Source organism: Schistocerca cancellata, chromosome 7, assembly GCF_023864275.1.
Source record: "Schistocerca cancellata isolate TAMUIC-IGC-003103 chromosome 7, iqSchCanc2.1, whole genome shotgun sequence".
In the NCBI taxonomy this organism is placed as follows: Eukaryota; Metazoa; Arthropoda; class Insecta; order Orthoptera; family Acrididae; genus Schistocerca; species Schistocerca cancellata.
In genome coordinates, this window is record NC_064632.1 from 151,360,823 (window position 1) to 151,382,641 (window position 21,819).

A 21,819-nucleotide genomic window follows, 5' to 3' on the forward strand; every position below is an offset into this window, starting at 1 on the left:
ACCCGTTGATAGGTTTGTAAATAAAACTCAGACTTAGTAAGGGAATTATGTGTAAACTAATAGATGAACCTTATGAATAATTGTTTTAGTCTGTATGAAATGACGTCTGCAAAGACGTACGTTACTGCTTCGGTGTATCAACCATTGTAAGTCATATAAATTATTGTATGTTGACGGAAGAATAACTTAAGTTCTATAGTGTGTAATTACTGGTGTAAAATATGTATAATGAGGTTGTTACAGGTGTTCCAAACTGAAAAATTCGAGATGAATTTCCTATAGGAAGCAGGATAGTACCCCTTATATGAATGCCTTCGTATAATTGATGCGCCCTGATGGCAATGAATCCACCACCTTCAATGCGCGTGGTTAACTTCGTTCGACCTCCTGCTGATATCTCAAAGTAGCGACCGGTGACGCAAGTCACTAATGTGGGTCGTCCGAGAGGCGTTCCAGAATAGTTCGTACAGTTGCGATAAATATTGTGTCTTTGTTGTGCAGTGGTTAATGCAGCTGCCTAATATGCAGGAGATCAAATGTTCCAATCTCGGTTCGGCACACATTTTGACTCGTCACCGCTGATTCCGCATGACGTCCCGCTGCAGCAGACCTCAAAAGTCTCTTGCGTTTCCTTTCCTTTCTTCTCCCTCCACCTGCAGTTTACATAATTTCTGTCTTAGCAGCTCCCGAATGCCGGGGCGCCTGCTATTGGCTGCTGCTGTGACATCGCTAAGGAACATCGTCTGCCTCGGGATCAGCGCTACAACACGTGAGACACGCATTTACGCGATGTATTTGTGGATGTTTTAGTTTCTATTTATGTAATCAAGTAAAAACAGCTGTTCTGCTGTTGCTAGAATGTTACTGCTAAGTTCTGCAACTTGTCTAGCTTTTAAGCAAACAATGCTGATTTCTTTTTGAAAAATTATGTATTTATCGAATCGAAACATGAAAAAAGGCGCAAAGCATACTCTCTTACCGCTGTTCTTCAAAGTAAATGTTCAAAATGAGCATGCAATTTTCTAAGCTGGCACGGAGAAAAGTTTTAACGAGTAAACAAGATCTATACAACGCTCCTTTTCATTTTGTATTCCTTAAAAGTTTAAAAGAACTTCAACTAATAGGCGCACACTGACGTTTTCATTCAAGAAATTATTCAAATGCGTTATTTGTAGAAAGCATTTAAATTAGTTAATCTAAGCGAAATATCTTTCAAAATGTTTGGGTGGCAACTGAATCTGTGGTTTATCCAAGAACGCAAGGCTGACTCTGCAGGTAAAGAATATTCGTATTTTTCCCTGAGAAAATTGTAACTTTTTTGCGAAACGAGGTGCTAAGTAATCGACTTCAAAATAGTCTCTATGATCCATCAAACCCGTTTTGACGTCCGCAACAAATTTCTGATTTGATTAGCTGACAATATTTTGCCCGGTGTTCGATTACTTTCACGACGCACAAGTGCATTTTGTAACTTACCTGATCGTGCAGACACCCGTTAGTTGAAATCAATTGACTTCTTAAAGCTTTATTACGTAATCGCATTTTAATGCATGTGTTTTTTTGATTGAGCATTCCTTCTCTGCAATACCGCTACGGAATTCTGCAAATTGGCTTTATCTGAATTATTACACTACTGGCCATTAAAATTGCTACACTGAGAAGAAATGCAGATGATAAACGGGTATTCATTGGACAAATATACTGTACTAGAACTGACATGTAATTACATTTTCACGCAATTTGGGTGCATAGATCCTGAGAAATCAGTACCCAGAACAACCACCTCTGGCCGTAATAACGGCCTTGATACGCCTGGGCATTGATTCAAACAAAGCTTGGATGGCATGTACACGTACAGCTGCCCATGCAGCTTCAACACGATAACACAGTTCATCAAGAGTAGTGACTGGCGTATTGTGACGAGCCAGTTGCTCGGCCACCATTAACCAGACGTTTTCAGCTGGTGAGAGATCTGCAAAATGTGCTGGCCAGGGCAGCAGTCGAACATTTTCTGTATCCAGAAAGGCCCGTACAGGACCTGCAACATGCGGTCGTGCATTATCCTGCTGAAATGTAGGGTTTCGAAGGGATCGACTGAAGGGTAGAGCCTCGGGTTGTAACACATCTAAAATGTAACGTCCGCTGTTCAAAGTGCCGTCAATGCGAACAAGAGGTGACCGAGACGTGTAACCAATGGAACCCCATAACATCAAGCCGGGTGATACGCCAGTATGGCGATGATGAATACACGCTTCCAATGTGCGTTCACCGCGATGTCGCCAAACACGGATGCGACCATCGTGATGCTGTAAACAGAACCTGGATTCATCCGAAAAAATTACGTTTTGCCATTCGTGCCCAGATTCCTCGTTGAGTACACCATCGCAGGCGCTCCTGTCTGTGATGCAGCGTGAAGGGTAATCGCAGCCATAGTCTCCGAGCTGATAGCCCGTGCTACTGCAAAGGTCGTTGAACTGTTCGTGCCGATGGTTGTTGTCTTGCAAACGTCCCCATCTGTTGACTCAGGGATCGAGACGTGGCTGCACGATCCGTTACACCCATGCGGATAAGATGCCTGTCATCTCGACTGCTAGTGATACGAAGCCGTTGGGATCCAGCATGGCGTTCCGTATTACCCTCCTGAACCCATCGATTCCATATTCTGCTAACAGTCATTGGATCTCGACCAACGCGAGAAGCAATGTCGCGATACGATAAACCGCAATCGCGATAGGCTACAATCCGACCTTTGTCAAAGTCGAAAACTTGATGGTACGCATTTCTCCTCCTTACGCGAGGCATCACAACAACGTTTCACTAGGCAACGCCTGTCAACTGCTATTTGTGTATGAGAAATCGGTTGGAAACTTTGCTCATGTCAGCACGTGTACGAGTCACTCACCATTTGCATATCACAGCATCTTCTTCCTGTCGGTTAAATTTCGCGTCTGTAGCACGTCATCTTCATGGTGTAGCAATTTTAATGGCCAGTAGTGTACAAACAACATCTTCAAATGTAATTTATCAAACCTCTCCTTCCATCGCGAAAGCTCTTCTAATTGTAATAACTCTATGCTTCTTACATGGCACTGTCGACACAAGACAAGTTACACGATCGGAATGCATAGTTGTTAAAAATTCGTTTCCACGGCAAATTTAGCAGTTCTGAACGCAAGTCTCTAACGTAATCAGTTTCTTCGAAATGACAAGAGTATATTCTAGCATTTCTGAGTATCTTTTCTACAACATTTCGACAGCCAAATCTTCAGCAGACTTTGCATCGCTAGCAAAGCGTGAAACACTACTTCAGTCTCTATAGTGTTGCGATTGTGAGAATTACAGCCAGCAACAACACTACCTGGTACTGCTTGCACACACTCAGAACACATTCACTAGCAAATCACTCACTACACAAAAGTAAATATGCGAAAATGGCAACACTTACTAAGTCAAAAATCCGCCAACGCACAAATATGGGCGCGAAATGTTCTCTTTGTCATGTGCACAACGGTAGAAAGGCGTTTGCTCCTGCGCAGCCTTTGCTACTAACTCCTCGCTGTACGGGCTCGTTCTGAAAGCCAATACGTTTTTAAAAAAACTACAGTTTCCCACCTAACAGCCAGGTGGGTGTGACAAGTGTGGCAAACTTGTCCATCTTACTGAAATAAAATTTTCCTTACCTGCAATAATTTTTTTGTGTGGAACTTGGTTTAAATGACAAATAAGTTTGTTTGATTTGTGAAAAAATAGACCATGGTGGGAATACTAGTAACAGGTCTGAAATCAGCGCAAAAAATACTTCAGGACCATCGAAAATTACGGGAATATTAAAAATCGTGTTGTGTAGAAAATTATATAACATCACAAAAATGTTATCGTAGTGCAAATGTGAAGTTAAGTACAATGCTGACTGCTTCTGGCCAGCCTGCATCTAGTGGGTGCTGACAAAGAAATATTATCGTCGCAAATAGGATTATACACATCAAGAAGATGTAAAGGTTGTACTTTAAAATGAACCGACCTGCTAAAACTTCGCCGCCACCACGTACATTCTGACGACAGCGGACGATTTCACCCACCACGCATGGATGATTAAGTTCATAATGCCACATCACCATAAATCTCTGTCCCCGCAAATACTCTGAAAGCAGTTCAAATAATTTCAAATACATTTTTATTCCTATTGGCTTAATCCAATACGTGGTTCAGATATCCACGTTCTCATCATTAACTATGTGTCTCACTACTACTACTGTTTGCCGAAACTACCTTCCTTTGGCTTTCTTTGCCATTATATGAGTCTTTATATTTATTCTGGAGGCTGTTCAAAATGGCTCAAATGGCTCTAAGCACCATGGGACTTAACATCCGAGGTCAACAGTCCCCTGGACTTAGAACTACTTAAACCTAACTAACCTAAGGACATCACACACATCCATGCCCGAGGCAGGATTCGAACCTGCGACCGTAGCGGGCTGCGCGGTTCCAGGCTGAAGCGCCTAGAACCGTTCGATCACAGCGGCCGGCTGGAGGCTGTGGTGAGGTATTGTGTGTCCATTGATATTGTCAGGCAATTTTACTTGCTGATATGTTGCATTCTGTGAAATAAACGCGGGTTGTCACGTCCGCCATTAGGTTTGTGGTTCGACCAATCTGAATAAAATAGGTTATTTCTCATTGGTGCAAGGTCTAAGCAGAGTGGAGATTTTAAATCTGACAGCCTTATAATGACAGAAACCTACGTTTACGTTCTGTAACTTGTCGCATTACAAAATTCTTGACGTCGTAAGGAAACTTACTTTCTTTTTCAGTTATCTTTGACCGATATTATGAGTTCAAAAGGGCAAATGTCCAAGGTTCGAGTCCTGGTCCGGCACACAGTTTTAACCTGCCAGGAAATTTTAAAATTATGATTTCTCTGGCTTATTTTTAGAAAGGAATTCATGAGATTTTTGTAGTTTATCTTTTTTGAGCATTTTGTCGATTAATTACGAATACGACTGTTACAGGAACTTTGCTATCGAAACCAGTTTTTTCCAGCTCTTAACTGCGTAAGTAACGATTCTGAGTTAAATATTTAGGCAGATTCACGGTCAAACCTGTGGCTGAAATTTAAACACATTAGTTTGCATTAACAGGGACACAGTACTAGAAGTGGCTAAAGAATGTCTTGGAACAGTAGTGTGTAAAAGTAGGATGAAGCAAACAGCTTGGTGGAATGATACAGTCAAGGCAGCCTGTAAAAGGAAAAAGAAGGCGTATCAAAAATGGCTACATACCAGAACCCAGGTAGACAGAGAAAGTTGTGTTGAAGAAAGAAACAAAGCCAAACAGATAATTGCAGCATCCAAGAAGAAATCGTGGGAAGACTTTGGAAACAGGTTGGAGACTATGGGTCAAGCTGCTGGAAAACCATTCTGGAGTGTAATTAGCAGTCTTCGAAAGGGAGGTAAGAAGGAAATGACAAGTATTTTGGACAGGTCAGGAAAACTGCTGGTGAATCCTGTAGATGCCTTGGGCAGATGGAGGGAATATTTTGAAGAGTTGCTCAATGTAGGTGAAAATGCGATCAGTAATGTTTCAGATTTCGAGGTAGAATGGGATAGGAATGATGATGGAAATAAGATCACATTTGAGGAAGTGGAAAAAATGGTCAATAGATTGCAGTGCAATAAAGCGGCTGGGGTGGATGAAATTAAGTCGGAACTCATCAAATACAGTGGAATGTCAGGTCTTAAACGGCTACACAGGATAATTGAAATGGCCTGGGAGTTGGGATAGGTTCCATCAGACTGGACAAAAGCAGTAATCACACCAATCTTTAAACATGGAAACAGAAAAGATTGTAACAACTACAGAGGTATCTCTTTAATCAGCGTTGTGGGTAAAATCTTCTCAGGTATTGTTGAAAGGAAAGTGCGAGTATTAGTTGAGGACCAATTGGATGAAAATCAGTGTGGGTTTAAGCCTCTTAGAGGTTGTCAGGACCAGATCTTTAGCTTACGGCAAATAATGGAGAAGTGTTATGAGTGGAACAGGGAATTGTATCTATGCTTTATAGATCTAGAAAAGGCATATGACCGGGTTCCTAGGAGGAAGTTATTGTCTGTTCTACAAGATTATGGAATAGGAGGCAAACTTGTGCAAGCAATTAAAGGTCTTTACATGGATAGTCAGGCAGCAGTCAGAGTTGACGGTAAATTGAGTTCGTGGTTCAGAGTAGTTTCAGGGGTAAGACAAGGCTGCAACCTGTCTCCACTGTTGTTCATATTATTTATGGATCATATGTTGAAAACAATTGACTGGCTGAGTGAGATTAAGATATGTGAACACAAAATAAGCAGTCTTGCATGTGCGGATGACTTAGTTGTGGTGGCAGATTCGATTGAAAGTTTGCAAAGTAATATTTCATAGCTAGAACAGAAATGTAAGGACTATGGTATGAAGATTAGCATCTCCAAAACGAAGTAATGTCAGTGGGAAAGAAATATAAACGGATTGAGTGCCAAATAGGAGGAACAAAGTTAGAACAGGTGGACGGTTTCAAGTACTTAGGGTGCATATTCTCACAGGATGGCAACATAGTGAAAGAACTGGAAGCGAGGTGTAGCAAAGCTAATGCAGTGAGCGCTCAGCTACGATCTACTCTCTTCTGCAAGAAGGAAGTCAGTACCAAGACTAAGTTGTCTGTGCACCGTTCAATCTTTCGACCAACTTTGTTGTATGGGAGCGAAAGCTGGGTGGACTCAGGTTACCTTATCAACAAGGTTGAAGTTACGGATATGAAAGTAGCTAGGATGATTGCAGGTACTAGTAGATGGGAACAATGGCAGGAGGGTGTCCACAATGAGGAAATCAAAGAAAAACTGGGAATGAACTCTATAGATGTAGCAGTCAGGGCGAACAGGCTTAGATGGTGGGGTCATGTTACACGCATGGGAGAAGCAAGGTTACCCAAGAGACTCATGGATTCAGCAGTAGAGGGTAGGAGGAGTCGGGGCAGACCGAGGAGAAGGTACCTGGATTCGGTTAAGAATGATTTTGAAGTAATAGGTTTAACATCAGAAGAGGCACCAATGTTAGCACTGAATAGGGGATCATGGAGGAACTGTATAAGGGGGGCTATGCTCCAGACTGAACGCTGAAAGGCATAATCAGTCTTAAATGATGATGATGATGATGATGATGATGATGATGAGTTTGCATTAACAGCTTTAATCACGAAGGTTGAATAAGGAAAATAGCGTCATATGAAAAATGACGGAAAGTGACGTTGCCACGACGCTTGCAGTAAACGTACCACAAGCTTCTCACAACAACTGTGTGCAGAACACAAGGCTCCTTGCACTGTATGGAAAAATTAGTCAGCCCATGCGTATTTGATTACACTAATTCTTCGACCTTCATCAATTAACAAACAGGTATTCCACTATACTGTAGTAATGTGTCATTGTGATCTGAATAATCGCCTGGTGATGAATTGAATCTACAAAGTCGTAACTTCATGTTTAATACAGTAACTAATTTCATATAGTGTGTTCCACGTAAAACAGGTAACGAGCAAAATCCAGCAGAAGGAACTGAATCGTTCCAGGAGGCTCCAGCTGAAAAAGCGATCGGAAAGGTTTCGCACACGTCACATAGCACGCTGGGCGCAGGAGAGCCGTATATGCCTCCAGCCACGCATGCCCGATGCGGACCCTGTTATAAACACCGAGGGAATAAGGTCAGGCGCAGGATACGTTATGGCTGCCTGACAGCAACAGCTACAGCTGGCTGTGTATACGGCGGGGCCGCGCTCTCGGCGCCACTGACAGCTCATGCCGGGAAAATGTTTAGAAGGAAGCTATTAATGGCCTCTCTGGCTTAATTTTCTGGGAAATTTCCGCATATCGTCGGAAGAACCTTGCACCCACAGGCTTTCGTAAGTGCCAGCACATAATGATTACCGTGTCATAAGTGTTCAAACATATTGTCATTCAGCTACCAGTTCCGGCAGCACATGAGTCATAGACGGACGTAGAAAATGATTTTATACAGTTTTCATCTGGTGAGCAAGATGTATGAAACAGGCGAAATACCCTCAGACTTCAAGAAGAATATTATAATTCCAATCCCAAAGAAAGCAGGTGTTGACAGATGTGAAAATTACCGAACAATCAGTTTAATAAGTCACAGTTGCAAAATACTAACACGAATTCTTTACAGACGAATGGAAAAACTAGTAGAAGCCGACCTCGGGGAAGATCAGTTTGGATTCCGTAGAAATACTGGAACACGTGAGGCAATACTGACCTTACGACTTATCTTAGAAGAAAGATTAAGGAAAGGCAAACCTACATTTCTAGCATTTGTAGACTTAGAGAAAGCTTTTGACAATGTTGACTGGAATACTCTCTTTCAAATTCTAAAGGTGGCAGGGGTAAAATACAGGGAGCGAAAGGCTATTTACAATTTGTACAGAAACCAGATGGCAGTTATAAGAGTCGAGGGACATGAAAGGGAAGCAGTGGTTGGGAAAGGAGTAAGACAGGGTTGTAGCCTCTCCCCGATGTTATTCAATCTGTATATCGAGCAAGCAGTAAAGGAACCAAAAGAAAAATTCGGAGTAGGTATTAAAATCCATGGAGAAGAAATAAAAACCTTGAGGTTTGCCGATGACATTGTAATTCTGTCAGAGACAGCAAAGGACCTGGAAGTGCAGTTGAACGGAATGGACAGTGTCTTGAAAGGAGGATATAAGATGAACATCAACAAAAGCAAAACGAGGATAATGGAATGTAGTCGAATTAAGTCGGTTATGCTGAGGGAATTAGATTAGGAAATGAGACACTTAAAGTAGTAAAGGAGTTTTGCAATTTGGGGAGCAAAATAACTGATGATGGTCCAAGTAGAGAGGATATAAAAGTAGACTGGCAATGTCAAGGAAAGCGTTTCTGAAGAAGAGAAATTTGTTAACATCGAGTATAGATTTAAGTGTCAGGAAGTCATTTCTGAAAGTATTTGTATGGAGTGTAGCCATGTATGGAAGTGAAACATGGACGGTAAATAGTTTGGACAAGAAGAGAATAGAAGCTTTCGAAATGTGCTACAGAAGAATGCTGAAGATTAGATGGGTAGATCACATAACTAATGAGGAAGTATTGAATAGGATTGGGGAGAAGAGAAGTTTGTGGCACAACTTGATCAGAAGACGGGATCGGTTAGTAGGACATGTTCTGAGGCATCAAGGGATCACCAATTTAGTATTGGAGGGCAGCGTGGAGGGTAAAAATCGTAGGGGGAGACCAAGAGATGAATACACTAAGCAGATTCAGAAGGATGTAGGTTGCAGTAGGTACTGGGAGATGATGAAGCTTACACAGGATAGAGTAGCATGGAGAGCTGCATCAAACCAGTCTCAGGACTGAAGACCACAACAACAACAACAGTTTTCATTTTGGGTCTGAATTACAATCACATATGTCTGTACCATAGCTGAAGGTAACATGATCGAAAATTATTAGGGCGTTGAAGTGTTATGTTTGACACTGATGGGTCTTAGGGAACGAATTATTGCTTAAATACAAACGTAGAAGACAGGCATGAATTTTATATGATTTTGTTTTTATCTAATATAATCAGGAACTACATGTTAATGGGTCTGAACGTTGGGGTCGTAGGGGGAGGGGGGGGGGCACAGTTTGGCAGGCGCTATTCTGCTGTCACTTCTTTGACTTCAGGTCCTTTGTTCTTTGTGAGTGACTCCCCTCCTACTGTCTTGTGTGCTGTCACTGTTCATTCAGGTTCTTTGTCTGTAATATTCACTGGACTTTGTCATTTCACAGACATGGCCCTGAAGATTTATCAATGAATATAATCATCACCCTTAGCCGAAACTTTAAATCCTGTCACGGTCGCCATGTAAGTGCTGCGACTTCTGTAGTACTAAAAAAGCTTTTAGGAAAGTTTGTTTTTTGACTGTTACATTCACGACCACATGAAGCTTCAGCACGAGCTGTTCCTTCCTCCTTGGTGCTGCCATTTGTAGAGATGCTGAAATGCTTCAACATAATATAAAAGTTCGACGTGGAAGGAATGGCGGCTATTACATCAATTCAGGTAACTCATTTCCGGTAATATCAATTCCATAACGACATTCGTTCTTTCTTAGGCCTGCACAGTTCACAAGCTATTCTCATACATACACTTGTGACAAAAGTCTTGAGATACCTTCCAATATCGTGTCGGACCTCCTTTTTCTCGGCATAGTGCTGCAACTGAACGATGGACTCAGAAAGTCGTTGGAAGTGCCCTGCAGAAATATTGCACCATACTGTCTCTACTGCCACCCATTATGGCAAACGTGTTCCCAGTGCAGGATGTTGTGCACGAACTGGTCTGTTTTACGTCCCACAATCGTTCGATGGGATTCCTGTTGGGTGATATGGGTGGCCAAATCATTCACTCGAAATGTCCAGCATGTTCTTCGAACCAATCACAAATAAGTGCAGCCTGGTGACATAGCATTTTGGAACATGAAACCCTTGAATGGCTGCAAATGGTCTACAAGTAACAAGAAAAACCATTTACAATCAACGATCGGTTCACTTGGAGCAGAGGACCCTGTTCAGCCTATGTAAATACAGCCCATCCGATTATGGAGCCACCAACAGCCATCACAGCTTCAAGACATTTATCCCAGCTGGAGACAGGTTAGCACTGTTTCCCAACCATTGAGCATAACGCTCACAAAGTTGATACATTGTGACATCTTTTTTGCCTGAAGGAGATTAATTTGATTACGGCGGAATCGACTACATTACGCAGTGCCTTGTTGACAACTCGGATCCATGGCTTTGTGAGATCTACGCCATACTCGAACCCTACTATCAGCTCTTACCAAGTGAAATCAGAATGTTCTGAGCAGGCCACCGTTTTCCAGTCGCCTAGGGTCCAACTGATATCGTCACGAGCTCAGGAGAGCACAGAAGGCGATGCCGTGCTGTTAGAAAAGGCACTCGCTTCATCTTGGGCTGCCATAGCTCATTAACGTCAAATTTTGCGCGCTGTCCTAACGGAAACGTTCGTCCTATGTCCCACATTGGTTATTTCACGCAGTGTTGCCTCTCTGTTACCACTGACAATTTTATGCAAATGTCGCTGCTCTCGGTCGTTAAGTTAAGACCTTCGGCCACTACGTTGGCCGTGGTGAGAGGTGACGCCTCAAATTTGGTATTCTCGGTACACCACCGACACTGTGGATCTCCGAATACTGAATTCCCTAACGACTTCCGAAATGGAATGTCCCACACATCTAGTGCCAACTGCCATTCGGCGTTCAGATTCTGTTAATTCGCGACATGTTGCCACAATCACGTTGGCCACCCTTTCACATTAATCATCTGAGAATAAATGACAGCTCCGCCTCTTTTATACCTCGTGTTCCGGATTAACGACAAGCGCCGGCACGACGATGAAGAAAGGAAGAGCAGTGGTGGTTGCGAGACGACGTCAGCCAATAGTACGCTGAGTAGGAGAACACCAAGGCCGGAGCAGCATCTATACGAAGCGAATATAAGCGCAGTGCCGCCTAGCCTCGACCGGAGTAGAAGACAAGCTATCACACAAACGCTACAGCGATGATTTATGAACTGTATTGTTTTGCTTGCATTGAAATTGTGTATATCGAAAGACACTGATTATTTGCATGTCGCCACTTGCTTGTGACACACCTTTGTGAGTACGCAAAGTTAAATACAGGGTTATTACAAATGATTGAAGCGATTTCACATCTCTACAATAACTTTATTATTTGAGATATTTTCACAATGCTTTGTACACACATACAAAAACTCAAAAAGTTTTTTTAGGCATTCACAAATGTTCGATATGTACCCCTTTAGTGATTCGGCAGACATCAAGCTGATAATCAAGTTCCTCCCACACTCGGCGTAGCATGTCCCCATCAATGAGTTTGATGGCATCGTTGATGCGAGCTCGCAGTTCTGGCACGTTTCTTGGTAGAGGAGGTTTAAACACTGAATCTTTCACATAACCCCACAGAAAGAAATCGCATGGGGTTAAGTCGGGAGAGCGTGGAGGCCATGACATGAATTGCCGATCGTGATCTCCACCACGACCGATCCATCGGTTTTCCAATCTCCTGTTTAAGAAATGCCGAACATCATGATGGAAGTGCGGTGGAGCACCATCCTGTTGAAAGATGAAGTCGGCGCTGTCGGTCTCCAGTTGTGGCATGAGCCAATTTTCCAGCATGTCCAGATACACGTGTCCTGTAACGTTTTTTTCGCAGAAGAAAAAGGGGCCGTAAACTTTAAACCGTGAGATTGCACAAAACACGTTAACTTTTGGTGAAATGAGAATTTGCTGCACGAATGCGCGAGGATTCTCTACCGCCCAGATTCGCACATTGTGTCTGTTCACTTCACCATTAAGAAAAAATGTTGCTTCATCACTGAACGCATCCTCTTCCATGAGCTGTTGCAACCGCGCCGAAAATTCAAAGCGTTTGACTTTGTCATCGGGTGTCAGGGCTTGTAGCAATTGTAAACGGTAAGGCTTCCGCTTTAGCCTTTTTCGTAAGATTTTCCAAACCGTCGGCTGTGGTACGTTTAGCTCCCTGCTTGCTTTATTCGTCGACTTCCGCGGGCTACGCGTGAAACTTGCCCGCACGCGTTCAACCGTGTCTTCGCTCACTGCAGGCCGACCCGTTGATTTCCCCTTACAGAGGAATCCAGAAGCTTTAAACTGCGCATACCATCGCCGAATGGAGTTAGCAGTTGGTGGATCTTTGTTGAACTTCGTAACTACGTCCTGAAGTGTCGTTGCACTGTTATGACTGACTAATGTGAGTGCATTTCAAGCACGACATACGCTTTCTCGGCTCCTGTCGCCATTTTGTCTCACTGCGCTCTCGAGCGCTCTGGCGGCAGAAACCTGAAGTGCGGCTTCAGCCGAAGAAAACTTTATGAGTTTTTCTACGTATCTGTAGTGTGTCGTGATCATATATCAATGAATGGAGCTACAGTGAATTTATGAAATCGCTTCAATCATTTGTAATAGCCCTGTATTGTCAGTTTAATTTACTCTAATAAACTCCATTGATATGATTTGCTTGAATTGCTTCCTAGGCACCCTATATTAGACAAGCAGGCAGGGTACTACACATTGCGTATGCGAGACTACCGCCATCTGCATATGTGCATATCTTTATCCCAATACTTTTGGCGCCTCAGTAAAAATCTGAATCGCATTTCGTAGTCAACGACACAAGTCTACAGATTGCTTTCAAGTGAGAATTAGCACGATCTTCCTGGTTCAGTCAACATAGTGCGGCAGATGCATACGAATGTAATTTATAACATGCATGAATTACTTTAAATTGTGCACTGAAGGTATCGCTTCAACTATTACGTGGCATACACCTATACTCACCGCCACATACATTTCTTTTTACAACTCAAATAAACTTTTTAACTTCACGTCCCGTTCTGTGATCCAAAGAGCAAACTGAACATCCATCACTTTCTGTCAGGGAATACCAGCAACTGCCACCGACTGAGCTCCAAAGAAACAAGCGCAACGCTAACGGCACACTATCGATATATATAACGATATGCAGCTTATAAACGGTAATTATTTTCAAATAAAGCATGCTCATAATTTCACGTGGCCAGGCAGCTAATTTGGTCAAATCACATATTTCACAGTTTCCTGACAAGCCCGTCCCATGTCTTTTTTCATTTACACATTCTACGACACAAGCATAAAACGTTCACAAAAGATGAAAAGCAAACTAAAAGTTTAGGCATTCTTGTCACGTCATCAGCGGGACCGTTAGTAACAGAGCACAAAATCGCAATGAACAAGGACAGGAAAGGGACCTGATCATAATTATGTCTATTTTTCTGTAGTACATCTAAGACAAAAACAGCCCCGCTCCGTAAGCAACACGTGGTGATTTTGATGTTGCTCACTGGTCCGAGCTTCCTATATAGATTTCTCTTGCAGTTCACATTAAATATTTGATAAAGAGCTCATAAAACCACTTTGACTATTTGTCGACGCATATATTCTCGAACAGCACGTGGGCAAAATGAAATAAATCGACCTGTGTGAGGTCTGATGTCTTTATTTTATTTTGACCATTTTTTCTTTTATGTGCTCCAGAAAAAAATTGACATTCAGAGGAGAAAACTGGTGCCTGACATTTCGCGGAAGATCTGTCCGCAACGAAAACGGTTTTGTTTTAATGACTGCCAGTCCAACTCGTTTATCATTTCCGACACATTCACAATGTCTCCCCTATTTCGCGATAATACAGATCAGGCTGCCTTTCTTTGAACCTTCTCGATTTCTTCCGTCACACCTGTCTGGTAAGGTTCCCATACCCCGCAGAAATACTCCAGAAGAGAAAGAACAAGTGTAATGTATGCAGTCTCTTTAGTAGGTTTGTTGCATCTTCTAAGTGATCTGCCAATAAAACATTGTCTTTGGTACATAATGTGACAACATTTTCTTTGTGATGGTTCCATTTTAAGATGTTCGTTATTGTAATCTTTAAGTATTTAGTTGAATCGTCAACCTTAAACTTTGTATGAGCTATCGTGTAACCGAAACCTAAATGAATATTTTTAGTACTCTTGTGAAAGGATTCCCAGTTTTACCCTTTAAGGTCAGTTCCCACTTTTCGCACCATTTTGTCTAAATTTTTTTACAATTCGTGTTGACGTTTGTTGCTTTTATTTATTAGCTCTATTGATTTATTAAGAATAGCAGAGGGTTTGTAACACTTCCTGGGTAATCCTCAAATTTTGCTTCGGTTTCAGTACGTGACTGTCTGACAGTTACTACGAACAGCGACTTTTATAAGAGGGAACCACAAATCCAGTCACACAGTTGAGACCATATTCTATAGTCACGCAATTTGATTAGAAAATGCTTGTTAGGAATGGTGTCAAAAGACTTCTGAAGAGCTAAAAATATAGAATCAACTTGGGATATTCTTTGGATAATTCTCATTACTTCGTGTGAATAAGAGGACAGTTGTTTTTTACCATATTTTCTGAATCTGTGCTGGTTATGTTCAGTAAATCATTTTCTCCGAGGTACTTCACAAGATTTGGAAACATTACGTGTTCCAGAATCATACTCCAAATTGATGTCAGTTATATAGGTCTACATCTCAGAGCAATATTTTTATTACCTGTCTTGCGTATTGGTGTGAACTGTTACGGGTCTTTCATCGAGCGTGCGGTTCTAGGTGATTGTTATAAATGGAGTTATTTCCTGAGCATACTTCTAAAGGAACCTAATTAGCATACATTCTGGACCGGAATACTAACCTTTATTAAGTGGCTTAGCGAACGACCTTGCCGCAGTTCCCCTCAGATAACAAACCGAGCGAGGTGGCTCAGTGGTTACCACACTGTAATCATATTGGGGAGGATGACTGTTCAAACCCGTTTCCGGCCATCCTGATTTAAGTTTTCCGTGATTTCACTAAATCGCTTCTGGCAAATAAAGGGATCGTTCGTTTGAAAGGGCACAGCTGACTTCCTTCCCCATCCTTCCCTAATCGGATGGGACCGATGACCTCGCTGTTTGGTCCCGTCCGCCAAATCAACCAACCAACCAGTCAGAGCATCGAAGTTAAGATCTGTCGAGCTTGGCTAACACAGCCCTTGTGAGTCAAACCGAGGAGCTACATGAGAAGTAGCGGCTGCCGTCACAAATACTGTAAATGGCCAGGAGAGCGATGTGCCGACCACATGCCACTCCAGTGACGCCTATAGTCTGAGGATGACAAGACGGTCGGTCAGAACCATTGGGCCTCAGACTCCTGTCCTGACGGAGTTTAGGTTTTATTAAGTGACTTAACTTGCTTCTCTACACTTTTAAATTACTTACGTAGGTAGCTGTCCTTGATTAGAATTTTAGAATATATTCTGCATCTTCTTTGTTGAAGGAATTTCGGTAAACCGTGTTAATTAACTTCGCTTTAGTGACGCTGTCGTCGGTAACACTACGACTCCTATTAGACAGTGAAGTTATTGATTGTCTTACCGCTGGTATACCTTAAATACAACCAGAATCTCTTTGGATTTTCTGCCAGATTTAAAGTCTGAGTATCATTGTGGAATCCCGATCAGGAAGGTGTACCGGTTCCCGGCACGAATCCGCCCTGCGTCCGATGTGCCGGCCTGCCCGTGAATGGTCTGTAAGGCGGTTTTCCATCTGACTCGGCGAATGGGGACTGGTTCCCCTTATTCCGCCTCGGTTACACTATGTTGGCGATTCCTGCGCAAACACTGTCTCCACATACGCGTACACCATAATTACTCTACCAAGCAAACATTGGGATTACACTCGTCCGGTATGCGACGTTCCCGGAATTGGGGGCGTCCACTGGGGGCCGAACCGCACAATAACCCTGGGTTCGGTGTGGGGCGGCGGTGGGGTGTGTGGACTGCTGTGGCCTGCTCTGGGGTGTGAACCACTGAGGGCTATGGCGGAACGAAGCCTCTCCGTTGTTTCTAAAAAAATGGCTCTGAGCGCTATGCGACTTAACTTCTGAGGTCATGAGTCGCCTAGAACTTAGAACTAATTAAACCTAACTAACCTAAGGGCATCACACACATCCATGCCCGAGGCAGTTTCGAACCTGCGACCGTAGCGGTCGCTCGGTTCCAGACTGTAGCGCCTAGAACCGTACGGCCACTGCGGCCGGCCCGTTGTTTGTATGTCCCTGGATCAATACACAATACACACAATCATTGTGGAAACAGTTAAAGGCATTGCATATTCAAGTCAGCAGTAAGTTTTGAGAATCTGTAAACCGTTGCAATCTTGTATGTTTTGCAGTAATTTAAATCTGCTTCTTTCTTTGCTTTTGCAACAATGTCGTGACCAATTTCGTGCACCATCACAGCTTCAGTTTTTGTTTGTTGCTTGTACTAGATGTGAGCTCCATTTTGGCGTCCTCAGGCTTATCGAAGTAGGATATGGGTATACTTTAAATGGAAGGCCGTATATACATAGGTTGAACCAGAACTCCACCGACAAACTCTCAGAGATACAAAGGATTTACAGACAGTTGCTGCGAGTGGGCATTGATTTAAATCAATGGTGAAGGTTAAAAATTAATGCTGGACGGGGATTCGAACGCAGATCTCCTACTTACTACACTGACCACTGCACCATCTGGACACAGTAGTCGTTACATCTGCACACTAGCACACCTCCCGTCAGCCAAATTTTGAACCTATCCATTGACTACTAACGTAGTGCCCCTTGCCCTTTGAAACGTCCCCTTAGAAAAATTATACATCCCTTTATCCCCGTTACTAGAGACATTTCGCTGATTCCCGTAAGAATTCGAGCCTGGCGTGCGTCCGCATTGAAGGGATCATTGGTTGTCCTCGGCTTAATTATATGTAGATGGCGTCTGTTCTTTCTGCATGGTATTGTAATGTCGTTTCATAACAAATATGCAATACCCATCCCTTATGCTAAGTGGGAAATCTCATCCCTCCCTTCTGTCATTCCCATTCAGTTTTAAAGATTTGTGACTCTAGGTGATTAGAATGCCCCTTCTTGTTCGGACAGACACTCGACCTGTGAACGTCCTCCATACCACGAACAAATAGCGAAGGGTAAACAGCGTTAAGACAACAATTCTGCCGATCTCAAAGTTTTGCCGACCGAAACATGCCGCAACGCATACCTGAATGAAATGTTGCACTGTTTCGGATACTTCCGAGGAGGACAGACCAAAGCCGAGTTACAAGTCGGGCCTTGGCCCGCACAAGCTGCATACGTGAAGTTTGGCACGCCGTGTCCGGCCCTGAGGTAGAGGAACATTAAGGTAACGTAGCTGTAGTTACGATTGTGCAGCAGAAGTCGTGTTGCCTAAAGGTGCATGCGAACAAGTTACACCATAATACTTGCTTATCTCTGAACCGTCAACAACATCGCAAAAATGTTTGCATGTAGCAGTGTTTTTTTTTTCTTTTTTTTTGTCTGTACGTCAAGGCTGTGAGGAACTAATGTAGGGATTTTAATACGTTTTCCACTAATAGACGGACTCATTCACAGGGAACATTTGTATATGCGTTATTACCAACACGCCAGGCAACTACTTCTGCCGTAGATAATGCTACCCTTGCGAATCCGGGAGCAGATCCCTGGAGTACTTATACGTGATGAAAAACGAATAATGTTTACAACATACCTCAGTGGTTGAGGGGAAGTCGAGAGGAATAATTTGACACAAGATACTTGTGAGACAAGCCGGGAAACAACTTGAAATTTGCCTACAGAAACGACCCAAGCTACTGCACTTGCGCCCCAAACGAGATTTTGAATATCCTTTCACTCTCTTACGCCACCAGCTTAGAACGTTAGATTTTTTATTTATTTATTTTCCTTAACATTTGTGATTTAAACTTCCTCGTGAGAGTAATGAAATGAAAAAGACTATTGTAAACGTTATGCAAAAACAAAATGTTGATGAAAAATTTAAAAAAAATATCATTCTTACAATCAAATGGTTCAAAAGGCTCTAAGCACTATGGGACTTATCATCTGAGGTCATCAGTCCCCTAGACTTAGAAACTACTTAAACCGAACTAACCTAAGGACATCACATACATCCATGCCCGAGGCAGGATTCGAACCTGCGACCGTAGCAGCAGCGCGGTTCCGGACTGAAGCGCCTAGAACCGCTCTGCCACAACGGCCGGCAATCTTACAATCTCTAAGTTCACAATGAACCCGGAAGCGTGAGAGAGCAAGAGGATATTAAAAATCTTACGTGGCGCTGTGCAGCGGTGTCGCTCTCAAGAATCGCGTAGCAGCTGCTCGACCAAACTACCCCTGTTCTTTTTAACTCCATACGCAGTCATGGTGTTAGCTGGGCTGTTGGTAGCGCTTTATAACTCACGAGTGATGCCTTCTGCTGATTTCATGCCAGGGGCCTTCTGGTTCCGTCCCAGGATGGTTTTCGCCAAGGTCGCTCCACCACTGGCAATTTGGTATACCTCGAGTCTGCCATCCGAACGGCCTTTTCCCGCCGTCATCACCTCATTGCCGTCTTTTTTACCTGACGAAAGCCTATAACACCACTTGGCTCAAATGGCTCTGAGCACTATGGGACTTAACATCTGTGGTCATCAGTCCCCTAGAACTTAGAACTAGTTACTTGTCTCACAAGTATCTTAACATTTGTGATTTAAACTTCCTCGTGAGAGTAATGAAATGAAAAAGACTATTGTAAACGTTATGCAAAAACAAAATGTTGATGAAAAATTTAAAAAAAATATCATTCTTACAATCAAATGGTTCAAAAGGCTCTAAGCACTATGGGACTTATCATCTGAGGTCATCAGTCCCCTAGACTTAGAAACTACTTAAACCGAACTAACCTAAGGACATCATACACACCCATGCCCGAGGCAGGATTCGAACCTGCGACCATAGAACCGCACGGTCACACCGGCCGGCCAACACCACTTGGCGACACCACTTTGCACTAGTGCGGTCTCCGTGGCCCGCTCCTGAATCTTATACAAAACTTTTTGTCACTCCGACCTTCGGAGTTCGAGTCGGTGCTTCACACAGTTTCCCCCCATGTCCAAGAGAATGCGGTCCCGCAGGGCTCTGTACTGAGCGTTCCTCTCTTTTTAGAGGCCGTTAATGGTCTCGCAGCGACAGTGGAGTCCTCAGTATCACACTTTTTACATGCTGACGATTCTTGTATTTCCTTTAGCTTATCTACTATTGGTGTGGCTGAACGTCCACTACAGGGAGCCATACGGAGGGCGCAGTCATGAGCCTTCCCCCACGGCTTTCAGTTTTCAGCAGCTAAGACTTGCGTTACGTTGTCGCCATCCTGTCCATCCACATCCAGACCTTTACCTCGATGACAAACTGCTTAACGTAGTGGATTCTTATATCCACAATGAGATTTTCGCTCTGCAGCGGAGTGTGCGCTGATATGAAACTTCCTGGCAGATTAAAACTGTGTACCCGACCGAGACTCGAACTCGGGACCTTTGCCTTTCGCGGGCAAGTGCTCTTGACCGCAAAAGGCATAGGTCCCGAGTTAAGAGTCTCGGTCGGACATACAGTTTTAATCTTCCAGGAAGTTTGGATTCTTATATCTTTTTAGGAATGGTTTCGACCCTTGCTTAACTTGGCTTCGCCATCTTCGTCAGCTTAAGGAAATGTGCTGGCGACATCTTAACATTCTTTGATGGCTGAGTCATACCGGCTGGGTTGCAGATCGCCCTGCACTGCTGCAGCTGTACAAAGCCCTTGTACAGTCCCGTCTTGCCTATGGAAGCCTAGCGTAAGGTTCAGCATCGCCCTCAGCACTGTGGATACTGGACCCTGTTCACCACTGGAGTTCGACTTGCGGCGGGAGCTTTCCGAACGAGCCCAGTGAACAGTCTCCTCGTGAACCCTGGGGTTCCTTCATTGCTTGCAAATTATATCACGCACATTCGCAGCTGGCTTCAACGTCCAAATTACCGTCTCCTTTTCCCTAATACGGCAGTTCATCTCCAACAACGGCGGTCCAGATCGGGGATTACGATTGCAGTCCGTCTCCGGTCCCTTCTCACTGAACTCTACACTTTTCCCCTACTGCCTTTCCTCCAGGTCTACTCACGTTCGCCTCCATGGTGTATACCTCGACCACAGATTCGCCTGGACCTATCGCAAGGCACGAAAGACACATTTCCTCCTGAAGGCCTCCGTCGCCAATTTTTCTCTATTGTCGGCGAGTTACAGTGCCCAGAACTGATGGCTCCATGGTAGATAGTCACGTTGGCTTCGCTTATGCTCACGCTGAACATACTGAATACCGCTCCTTGCCAGATGGCTGCAGTGTTTTCACTGCAGAGTTGGTGGCCATCTCTCGCGCTCTTGAGCATATCCGCTCCTGCGCAGGTGAGTCCCTCCCCATCCGTAGTGACTCATTAAGCAGTCTACAAGGACCTAGACCACTGCTTCCCTCGCCATCCTTTGGTAATGACTACCCAGGAGTCTGTTTATGCCCTCAAAAACCACAGACGTTCAGGCCTTCATCTGGACCCCAGGACATATCAGAATCCCGGGAAATGAACTTGCTGACAGGCTGGTCAAACTGGCTACTGGTAAACCGACTCTGGAGATTGGCACGCCGGCCACGGTGGTCGAGCGCTTCTATGCGCTACAGTCTGGAACCGCGCGACCGCTACGGTCGCAGGTTCGAATCCTGCCTTGGGCACGGATGTGTGTGATGTCCTTAGGTTAGATAGGTTTAAGTAGTTCTAAGTTCTAGGGGACTGATGACCTCAGAAGTTAAGTCCCATAGTGCGCAGAGCCATCTGAACCATTTAGATCGGCACACTGGAGACTGATCTCCGATCGGTCTTACACCGTGAAGTTTTCGACATTTGGCATGCGGAATGGCACGCCATAAGTACGCCAAATAAATTACATACTATAAATGAAACAACGAATGTATGGAGGTCATCCATGCAAGCCACTCGCAGGGACTTCGTTGTGTTTTGCTGGCTCTGCATTGGCCATACTTGGCTGATTCACGGTCATCTCCTCCATCGTGAGGACCCACCCCATCGTCGATGCGGTTATCGACTGTCAGAAGCTCACATCATGTTGGACTGTCCCAATCTAGCCGCCCTGAGGCGGACTTTTAACGTTCCTGGCGCACTATATGGTGTTAGGTGACTGTCTCACCTGCTGACATAGTTTTAAGTCTTATACGACAGAGGGGTTTATCACTCAATCTAAAGGTGAGCGTATAGCCTT